Raw genomic sequence first — 10915 nt, 5'->3', positions numbered from 1 at the left:
CAAAGTCTTACATCCCAGGAAAATCAGCATTCCGACAGCATCTCCCGAGGAAATCGAAAAGAAGATATTTCTTCAGTAAAATCAGCACTTTTTATACCTTTTTCACTCGCTTTATCTATCTAAAAAAGTAACTTTCAGCTTAAATTCAAGTTCTGATTGGACAATTTGGGGTGGATGAGCATCATCTCGTCATTATAATATTATTTTTCCTTCCGTCCGCTAGTTTCTAATGGGTCCATTGTTTTGGACAAAGTCCGGCCTAGTCCTGCTCTCCATTTGCAACTTCACAGGATTCTCTCACGTTCTGAACCATTGTGCTCATCATTTTGGCAGCCATCTAGACTTCCAGGCCACATTGTCCTTGAACTGCATCTACTCCAGGCACAAGCAGCTCGCATTCGAACTCGGACTTGGGCTTGCGCATGCTCAGTTCATTTTCTATTCGCAGTTCGACAAGTCCGCCATCTTTTCACTAGGCCTGCTTTTTTGTTTAGGACATGACAGAATCACAAAATTAGTTCATTATGATTGCAACATAAGCATAATTAGTTTCCCACGTATGTCTGTGTAGGTGCAACTTTTATTCTCAGTTGGTTAATTTCACACGTCATTCATTTCATTTCATTAAGCTTTATAAGGTTTGTGTAAAAAACAACCTTAAAAGCACATAGATAATACATCAGTGTATGAATAGAGATTAGTACAGAAAATTCAATTGAAAAGGCAAGGTTAAAACATCATACTATTTCTTACATTGATACATTTAAATAGGAAAGTAGCAGTAAAAAAACAAATATCAGGTACCTGGATCACAAATAGCAGCCTCATTGCTGCTTCCACGTTAAAAATACCATATTTTAAAAACATAGGTTTCAGATAAGCAATGCGATAATTCTTATACAGATTACAAATGAAAGTGCACTGTGCTTTGCTTAGTTTCACCATCACAAGGGCAGGGACCCACCGGGTGCTTTTTAGGATGTGGAAAAGCTACCAGGTGGTGCCCCAGTCCAAACCTTAATCTTGTAAGAACATATCTGTGTGATATTCTTGATACCTGGCTAAAATATATCTGGACTCCTTCCCCGACTAGTTATCTGTTATAAAACAGACATGTCATCAGTTGCTCACTATTATGTGACCACCTTTTAGCTCTGAATAGCAGGAATGTATTTTTCAATTCTGCTTTGGACATTTCTGCTACAGCGGAAGGATTCACCAAAATATTTAAATCAAATATTTCCTTGAAACTATGAACTATATACTTTATCCACTGTATTTTAAGGTAGTTATCCAGTTCAAGGCAATCTGCTATTATTAATCTGTTAAAAGCGGTCTCCTCTTTTAGCCAAATGGAATGCGAGGTCGTTAGAGGCCTTAAAGCTATCAGATCTGACAAGTAACTAATTCCAACTTCTCTATGAATTATTTCAGTAGGGGCCGAGGGTGGTAAGCTTAATAGTTTTTTGAGGGAATTATTTTCCTCCGTTGGTAAGCTACTATCATGGTAGTATCCCAAACCCCTGCCCCATACAATGCGATCGAGACGCATCTGGACTTGTAAATCTGCAACATGTCCCTTATGCGTCTGTTGCCTAACTTGGCTGAAAACTCCATGAACACTTTTGGCCAGTTTGGCCCGGACGTTAATTATTTCAGGGGTCCACTTTCTATCTCTTGAATAAGTAATCCCTACATAACAAAATGTGTCCACTTGTTGGACTTTTTGTCCATCTGTAAAAAAGGGATAATACTTATTACAACCACTGCCACAGACCATTGTATAAGTTTTGCTCTTGTTGATCAGCAACTTTCTTTCGGTTATAAAATCTGCGAACCTATCTATTAGTCGCTGAAGACCATTTGGGGTCCTGGACAATAAAACGGCATCATCTGCATAAAGCAGTACTGGTACCTCCATCCCCTTTATCTGAGGGGCATCTGATTTTACTAGTCTTAATACAGCATCTATCTCATTAATAAAAAGAGTAAAAAGCAGAGAAGCAAGAACACAGCCCTGTCTAATTCCACATCTCACATCAAATTTAGGCTTGCATTCCCCTCTGACCCCATACCGGACAGAGGTCTGTAATTTTTCATACAGCCGTGCTAAAAAATATATTATTTCTTCCGGGCCCCAAGTTTCAGTAATGTTCGCCACAGAATTGAGTGATCAACTAGATCAAACGCACTGCTTAAGTCAGCAAAGCAGAGGAAAATGGAACCTTGCTTAGCATAGGTATATTTACCAATGTCTAAATTAACACATTGTTCCAATGTTCCTCTACCCTTCCTAAACCATATTGGCTACCAGCTAAAATCCCATTGTTCTCTGCCCACTCTTCAAGCCTAGCTAACAGAACCCTACTCATTATTTGAACAGACAAATCCAAAAGGGAGATTGGACGGTAGTTCCTAGCTTCCGATTTATCCCCCTTCTTATAAATCGGAATAATGATGGATTCTCCCCATGTAGGTGGAGCTCCGCTGCTTACAGCAACATTAAAAACAATTGTTAATAAGGGGCCCCATAATGCAGGAATAGCTTTATACACGTCAATAGGAACCCCATTCGGTCCCTGTGCCTTTCTGCCTTTACTTGCTTTAATTCCCTGTTCCACCTCATCTAAAGTGATGTTTAAGCCAGGTACCGGTATTATCATTAGAAGTATTGTTAAATTTAAAAATCCCTGAAAAATGGGGGACCCAGGCTTCACTGCTTACATGGGAAAGTAATTCAGGAACCATAACATCCTTTAAAAAAGGCGAATTTACCGTAGCCCAAAACAATTGACAGTTGGATGTAATTGCCGCCTGTGCGAGTTTTTCCCATGCCTCCTGCTGCATCTCCTTTTTCCTCTTCATGAGGGCCAATTTATAATCCCTTCGTAAATTAGCTACAAGCAATGGGTCCCTGGGTCTATTCGTTAATGCCTGTTTTAACAGAGTAAGTAGATTGGTACAGGCATAATCAAACCATCCCTTATTATGGCAGTTTTCTCTATTACCCGACCGTGTGAAGATGTAATCAACACAGAGATTAATGTTATTAAAATTCGTTACAATTGACGCAGGATCACTATCGATATTCAGATTTTCATTAATCTCATTAAAACAGGCCTTCACTATATTTTTTGACACTACGTCTGCTTTCTCCCCCGACCATTTCATCCTAGTGCCGCTAATTCTAGGAGGTATAATATTACCCACACTTCTCGCAATATTAGTATGCCTGGATTCCCAAATTACAGTAGTAAAAGTAATACAATTATGATCACTAAGTAGGTATTACTCTATCCTGCGTGTCATACAGAGGGGGGAGATATGTGGGGGTCACAGGAGTGGCGTTGCAATGGCTTAGGTCGTGTCTGCATGGCCGTACCTATCAGGTCTGGGAAGGCAGCGAGAAGTCTCCATCTATCCCCCTCCAGTGTGGTGTGCCACAGGGCTCCTCGTTGAGCCCTACGTTGTTTAACGTCTATATGGCCCCCCTGGAGGATGTGGTGGCCCCTTTTGGGATGAAAATCGTCAGCTATGCTGACGATACCCAGCTGGTGGTCGCATTGTCTCAACTGGAGAAGAACCCAGATGCGCTGCGCCTATGCCTGACCAATGTACACACCTGGATGTGTGAATCGTCGCTCAAACTAAATGGTTCCAAGACGGAGATAATGCTGTTAGGGCACAAGACTCCCTCTCTCCCCTTGACCGTTTGGCCCAGCTGTCTGGGGGAGCTCCCCAGCCCCAAGCAGGAGATCAAGAGCTTGGGAGTCTGGTTGGAGCAGGATCTCTCCTTTAAAACTCAGGCCAAGAAATCGGCGGGGTTTGCTTTGGGCTTCTTCGTTCAGCCCGTAAAGTCCTGCCCCTCCTCCCCTTGCCATCGAGGAGGTTACTCATCCAGGGGTTAATTATCTCCAGGCTTGATTACTGCAACGCCATATTCCTTGGTGCTCCGGAAGCCACGCTCAGTAAGCTGCAGCAGGTGCAAAATGCTGCGGCTAGGTTGCTGACTAACACATCAAGGAGACAATCAGCTAAGCCCGCCTTGGAAGCATTGCATTGGCTCCCGGTAAGAGAGAGGGTCAAGTTTAAGGCTCTCTGTACGGCCCAGAAGATTCTTCAAGGGAAAGGACCCCCTTCTTTGAGGAAGCTGGTGGTGCCTTACAAACCCAACAGAGCTCTTCGCTCTGATCAAAAACTTTTGCTACAGGTCCCCAGAGTCCACAAAGCTCGCACTGGAGGCAGAAGATTCTCGGTGCATACAGCCACCCTTTGGAATTCGCTCCCTATGCAACTGCGTCGTGAGACTTGCATCCTTCGTTTTCGGAAGTCTCTGAAAACACACCTTTTTCCATCTTAACACGCTGGATAGCTTCGCATCGGCCTGACGGACTCCTTGATAAGCGCTGGGATGCCCAAGGGTAACCATGCGCTATATAAGACTCAAATAAAATAAAATAAAATAAATATTCGAGGATACCAAGACGTGGTCAATGGTGGGATTCGAATTTCTACCAATAAAGGTGGGAATCATATTACCACTACCATCACTTGCGGGTTGCAGTAATTCCAGGTCATAGTCTGCCATAACTTTGTTTATTGACTCTCCATATAAATTTTGAGAAAAATGGCAGTCATGTTCTACTGCAACTCTCTGCACCCCGCAGACCCTTGAGATAGACAACGGGCATATTGGAGTGTTAAAATCTCCCACTCAAATAAAATTAAAAATTACGTTTTCGCCTGTAGAAAATTTTTCAATCACACTCTCTAATTCCTTAATAATTTTAAACCGTGTATTATCAAAGATATTATTGTAGTAATTTATTAAAAGAACGTCCCGGGCATGTTTTTGAAAGAGCCAAAGAATCTGCACATGAGCCCAGATATTCAAACCTTTTCACTTCCAGTGGTAAATTTATCGAAACAAGAACTAAGAGGCCACGCTTTGCTCTCCCAGACACCGAACCTTGCGCTTGAAGATTATACGAGACATACCCATCATAGCTAACAGGTTTGATACACCATGACTTTTGGAGGCATATTATATCATGGGAACTTAGAAAGTCCGCCCACCACAACTTTTCTCTTTTTGAGATCAGCCCAGCTATATTCCAACTAGCTATAGATATCTCTTTGCTATTGCTTATAGCCGCCATCTATAATAGTGGGGTTATATTTCCCACGTGGGGGGCCCCATCCTCCATGTTAATATTCCTTACGACTTCTGGACAAGTATCTTGTTGAGGAATATTCTCAGCCATGGCTTCCTGTTCACCTTTAAGTTCCCCCTCTATAATGTTAGGCCTAATAATAGCCTTATCCATTATAGGCGGTCCAGAACCTGTCAATCATTAATATCAAGCGCACTGAATACTTGGAATCGATTGGACACCGGTACCTTATATAGGGGTGAATTTGTTGATAAAGCCCTTCTTTTAGGAGACATGTCCAAGGATCTCTCTCCCCGAATGACATTCCTTTGCGGGCTATAAAAGAGACCAAGAGGGCGTTACATGATACCCTGCGCTTCCTGTGGCAATATTGCTGCTCTAAGCAGTGAAATACTAGCGTATCGAGGGTTACTAAAATTAATATTAGCACAGTCACCCTGTATACTCTTTTTGGAAGGTCCTATCCAGTTAACCCTTCTAGTTGTGAGGATCTGGTCAGAACAGTTCACTGGAAACCCACAGTTATAATTCAGCCAGTGTACCACTTTATTCTTGAGTGAGTCATGAGTCTCAATTTGGGTTTGGCTTAATGCCGGGATGTTCATCATAACTGCTACATATGGGGCGCAATCTGGTGGCAAATTTATGGTATTGCTACATTTCCCCATCTGTGTTTCGGTCTCCTGAGTGTTCACCTTATTACTAATGCGTTGTTTACCAATCCCCCCACTAGTGATGGCCTCCCTACCATCATAACATGCTGCGGCTACTGGTGTTGTTTCTGAGATTTCGTTAATATTTTTAGGGGGTTCCATCAATACTTCTTTAGGCTCCATAAGTATCTTGTTTTGGAGGGTTAACCACCCATTCAGCCTGGTGACTTCACTATTCAGTAAGTCTAATTTGTCAGACTTTTTTTGGATGGCTAGCTCTCTACTCAACCTGGTAACTTCTCTTGTCAGAGAATCCAATTTATCTGACAAAGGCTTGAAGTAGCTATCAATTTTAACGGTCAGAATATTAATTATCTCACCCAACTGTGTTCCATTTAATACCCCAGCATTTAAATCTACTGATACTTCCTCTACGTTGGAAACAGAAGCAGATTTAGATCCTTTATTACCAGTAGGCGCCCCCCGTTTTGATTAGGGTTTCCTGCAACCTCTTTTTGCTCTAGGTGCAGCAGCCCTACTACTAGGGAGTAGACTGGGGGTAACAGTAAACTCGTCGGGCAGGGAGGTAGGAGCTACCTCATCTCCTCCTTCATCTTGTTCATCACCTATACTAGGGGGTTCACCACCCGCATCAGGGGATACAAGCATTTATACCTTGGTTGGAACTGGCAAACTGTTCAAACCCAGAGAGAGTTGACGTTCGGCCCTGTTAATTTCATCGTTAATAGCACTAACTGCTTTAACCAAGTAAGTGTCAATTGTTGCTCCCGTATGTTCAACATGGGCTTTAATTCCCTTTCGTTTAGACATTTTATGAAATTCGATTAAACTATATTATCACAAACCCCAAAGCTAAAACAATTAATCTCCAATAAACATATAAAATGGTACCGTGCCCCTATAATAACATTTACGAGGCTTCTACTCATGGGCAGGCCTCGCCATTATAATTGGAATACTGGACCAAGAGAAACGGCCCAGCCCATTCTTAGACGGTTTCGGACGGGCTCAGATGGGCCCACCCTTGACCCAGGCTTCGCCCGGCAGACGCCCGCATGTGTCCCGCGTAGCGGGAGATAAGAGCTGTTAAGTACAGGCGTGGGGAGGGGTTAATCAAGCCTCAGGTGGTCACCGTTACTGGGCTGCTGGGACTTGTAGTCCAGTTTGTCCAAGGAGACCTCGCTACAGGCAGGAAGGGAGTGGGGAGCAAGCTGTCAATCTACCTCTGCTGGGACCCCAACCAGAATCACGCCGTAGTCCCGCAGTCACCTCTCCTCCTCAATTTTCCTCACGCAGTCACCACTGCGAGCTGTTTTAACGAGGCAGTTCAATGAGCCTCAGGTGGTCACTGTCGCTGTGCTGCTGGGACTTGTAGGCCAGTTTGTCCAAGGAGACCTCGCTACAGGCAGGAAGGGAGTGGGGAGCAAGCTGTCAATCTCCTTCTGCTGGGCCCCCAACCAAAATCACGCCGTAGTCTCGCAGTCACCTCTCCTCCTCAATGTTCCTCGCGCAGTCACCACTGCGAAGCGGGTGCTGCGAGCTGTTTTAACGAGGCAGTTCAATGAGCCTCAGGTGGTCACCGTCGCTGGGCTGCTGGGACTTGTAGGCCAGTTTGTCCAAGGAGACCTCGCTACAGGCAGGAAGGGAGTGGGGAGCGAGCTGTCAATCTCCCTCTCCTGGGCCCCCAACCAGAATCACGCCGTAGTCCCGCAGTCACCTCTCCTCCTCAATGTTCCTTGCGCAGTCACCACTGTGAAGCGGCACGTCATTCAATTAGTTCAAATTATGATTATGGAAGTGTGACTTTACAAGGGGTACACAACATTTTGTTTCTCCACCTTGCTCCATCAATGGCAATCCAAATTCAGAATTTACTAGATTTTTAGAGGCAGAGTACATGATTTTCTGAACAGGAAATAAATAATCCAAGAGGGTTAAAAACGTGTACTTAATTTTTTCCGTTTTCAACCTGTGCTCTTGTTATATTCCGGAGTCAGGCCCATGTAGCCAAGCAGCTTATTTCTTACATTGTCCTATTTTTCAGCAGTGACCTTTCGCACATATTTGCATGGGCGAAAATGTAAGATTAGTTTTCCTGAAACTAAACTTGTTTATACATCTAGCTTCGCACAACATTAACACAATGCCCTGAATATCATGCACAAGGTCTCTTCACACACTATGTACAAATGTTGTCTCTATCCTCATCCCAGGGGCGACAAGGCTATGTACATACCCATAACATCACTAATTTATACACCCATAGCAAGGCTGAATTCTATATTAAAAGGTGAGCATCCAATAGATTGTTAGAGGAGGCACTTCCGCTAACACTGAGGTTCAGTACATGCTGTGAGATCAACCCACAGCGACATGACATCATGTGAGGGGTGTCCAGCTCGTGAACAAGACAAGGTCCTTCACTCTTTCCCATCAGGTAATGGGGTTGGATTGTCCCATGAGGGGATTCTTGACTCTATACCTACATACACTCTAGGTACACTTAGTGTAGGGTTCGCATCATCGTAGTAGTAAGTTAGATTACAGTTTTATTTTATATGCCTACATATATACATTGTTTTAGCACCATGGTAGAACTCTACCTACCATCTGCTCTTTTGGTGCTTGTAATCACATTTATCTGCTTCGGTCTACTAATCATTGCATCACACGTATTTTATGCAAGAATAACGTTGTTTCAATTAATATACTGTAAATGTCCCCCTGTGTATTCTCTCTATACCTCTCTAAAAATAGGTGAGCATGGGTGATCTGGCGAGAGGTTCTGTACTGTTCCACGATCCCTGAGGGATCAGGGTTGTCATCTTCAGTGGTTGCCAGAAACCATTCACTCCTTGGTAAGGTTGAGAAGGACAAATACTTTGGTATCAACATTTTACGTTTCACATTCTGAAGTTCACATTTTAAAACTAAAACCTGCACCTGATAAATTGACTGCCTTTGTCACTTTATTTATGTGTGACATTGTGTTAGTGGTGCAAATTTGGCTATTTTGCCCTTCCCAGAAAACAACAAAGTGAAGACATTTACACTTTCAACAAGAGAAACTGCATGGACAAGAAGTCCACAAGAACTCACACTAATCCCAGGATAGATAGTTGCAAGGAGGCCAGGATACTTTGGACCAGTTAGCTCTACAGTAGCAGAAATACTGGGGGAATCAGACCCAGAATTACTAATTCACTAGCTAATTCCTCATTATGTTATGTTATGTTATGTTATGTGGTTTTTTATTTGGCGCACAGATGCTCCAGCTGAGGGGATTATCAGGGTCCAATTCAGAATCCCCATTAATTTTACATCTTCAGAGGTAAAAGGGCCACTGGTATTGGCAACTACAAGGGGTGTTGAATTAAAACTCAGTGTCCCCTGCCACTCTTACTGATGGACTAAATGTTCATATGTGAATTAGAAAATCTACATTACCATATTTTTATCCAAAGCTTCTGTAATTCATGGTTTTGCACAGAAAATACATTAAAATATATCAGAATTATAGACCCATCTCTTTACTAAGATCCTCGAGAAGCAGGTGAACAGACATCTATCGAGGTTCGTTGAGCACAATGGGCTGTTCCACCCGGGCCCTACAGAGCATTGAATTGGTGCTGACTGAGGTATATGAAGCCATCAGGGGCACACTGGATAATGGGGGCAGCGCAGCACTGGTTTTACTGGCTCTGTAGGCAGTGTTCGACACAGTGCTGCATGCCCTGCTATTAAACAGTCTACAGGAGATTGGGGTGACTGGCTCAGCCTGGAATGGGGTTAAATCCCACCTCGAAAATAGAATCCAACAAATTTGATCCCTTCCCTCCTTTCTCCGCTGCTCCTCAAAACTTGGATACTGGGCTTCCCCAGGGCTTGGTACTGAGCTCCTGGCTCTTTAATATTTATATGATCCAGTTAATTCAGTTAGTAGCTACATTTGGTGCTAAAGTTATCTCATACGCACATAATACGCAGCTGTTCTTTACCTGGAGTAAGGGGAGTGAAGCTAATTGTGCTCATTTGAAGTCCAGCCATAACGCAGTCTTCCACTGATTAGCTAAGGCCCAACTGAAATGTAATGAGGACAAGACTGAAATTCTTCTCTTTGGGAATATCGCTCCGCAGTTCTGGCTTGCATTTTGGTCAGATGATTCACCACCATCTGCGCCTCAGGGTGAACCAGTAAAAAACTTTGTAACATGGTTCAATTATAAGTTGTCCTTTGGGCCTCAAATCAAAAGGCTGATGGGAACCTGCTTTGGGATTCTGAAAGCTATAATGAAATCCCTGCCGCTTCTACCTATGCATGCTGGGAAAACATTTATCCAAGCCTTGGTTACGTCACTGATGGTGCAAGGATTCACATATTCCGAAACTTGCTTGTACTCAGCCCTCTCTAAATAACTTATAAAATATTATTCAACATGTTTTGTTTACTAATATTTACATTTCATGACATTTCTAGTATCTAGGGAAAGTTTTTCAATGTGCTTTTACTAACCGTAACTCCATGCATTAAAATGGCCGCCGAAATCACAGCAAAACTTCTGCGCATGCGTCTAACACACTCACGTGGTATGACGTACCTCTCTGCTTGGTGGGAAAACTTTGCTTCTGCGTACTAATGCCAGAAATGGCTGCTTTAAATTTCGCATGCTAATGCTTATGCTGCAGCTTATACTAAACTTGCCCGTTCTGCTTAATAATTAATGCTCAAGTTAAAATAAAGTAATGGGGATAGAGTAGAGATAGGTGGTACACAGTACATTCATTTATTTCTGTATTCTAAAAGGTTTCTTTTTGACTTTGCTACTAGCGCATACTTTGGGCCTGACTACGGTCACATCTTCCATCTTGAACGATGCCGCGCACACACACACACAGACTCTGAAATTGCTGAAGCATTGCCATTAAATGATTGCCAACACCCTTTTTACCCACCATGTTCCTGGGCACCTCCTCTACTGACCTCTAAAGAGGAAGCAAGAAGACTCAAATAAATACAATGTATATGATTTGTATGCCAATATTGTTGGGCGAAATAAAATCATGGGA

This window comes from Lissotriton vulgaris, chromosome 6, assembly GCF_964263255.1.
Source record: "Lissotriton vulgaris chromosome 6, aLisVul1.2, whole genome shotgun sequence".
In the NCBI taxonomy this organism is placed as follows: Eukaryota; Metazoa; Chordata; class Amphibia; order Caudata; family Salamandridae; genus Lissotriton; species Lissotriton vulgaris.
The sequence above is the reverse complement of the archived record's forward strand: the minus strand, read 5'-3'. Positions refer to the sequence as shown.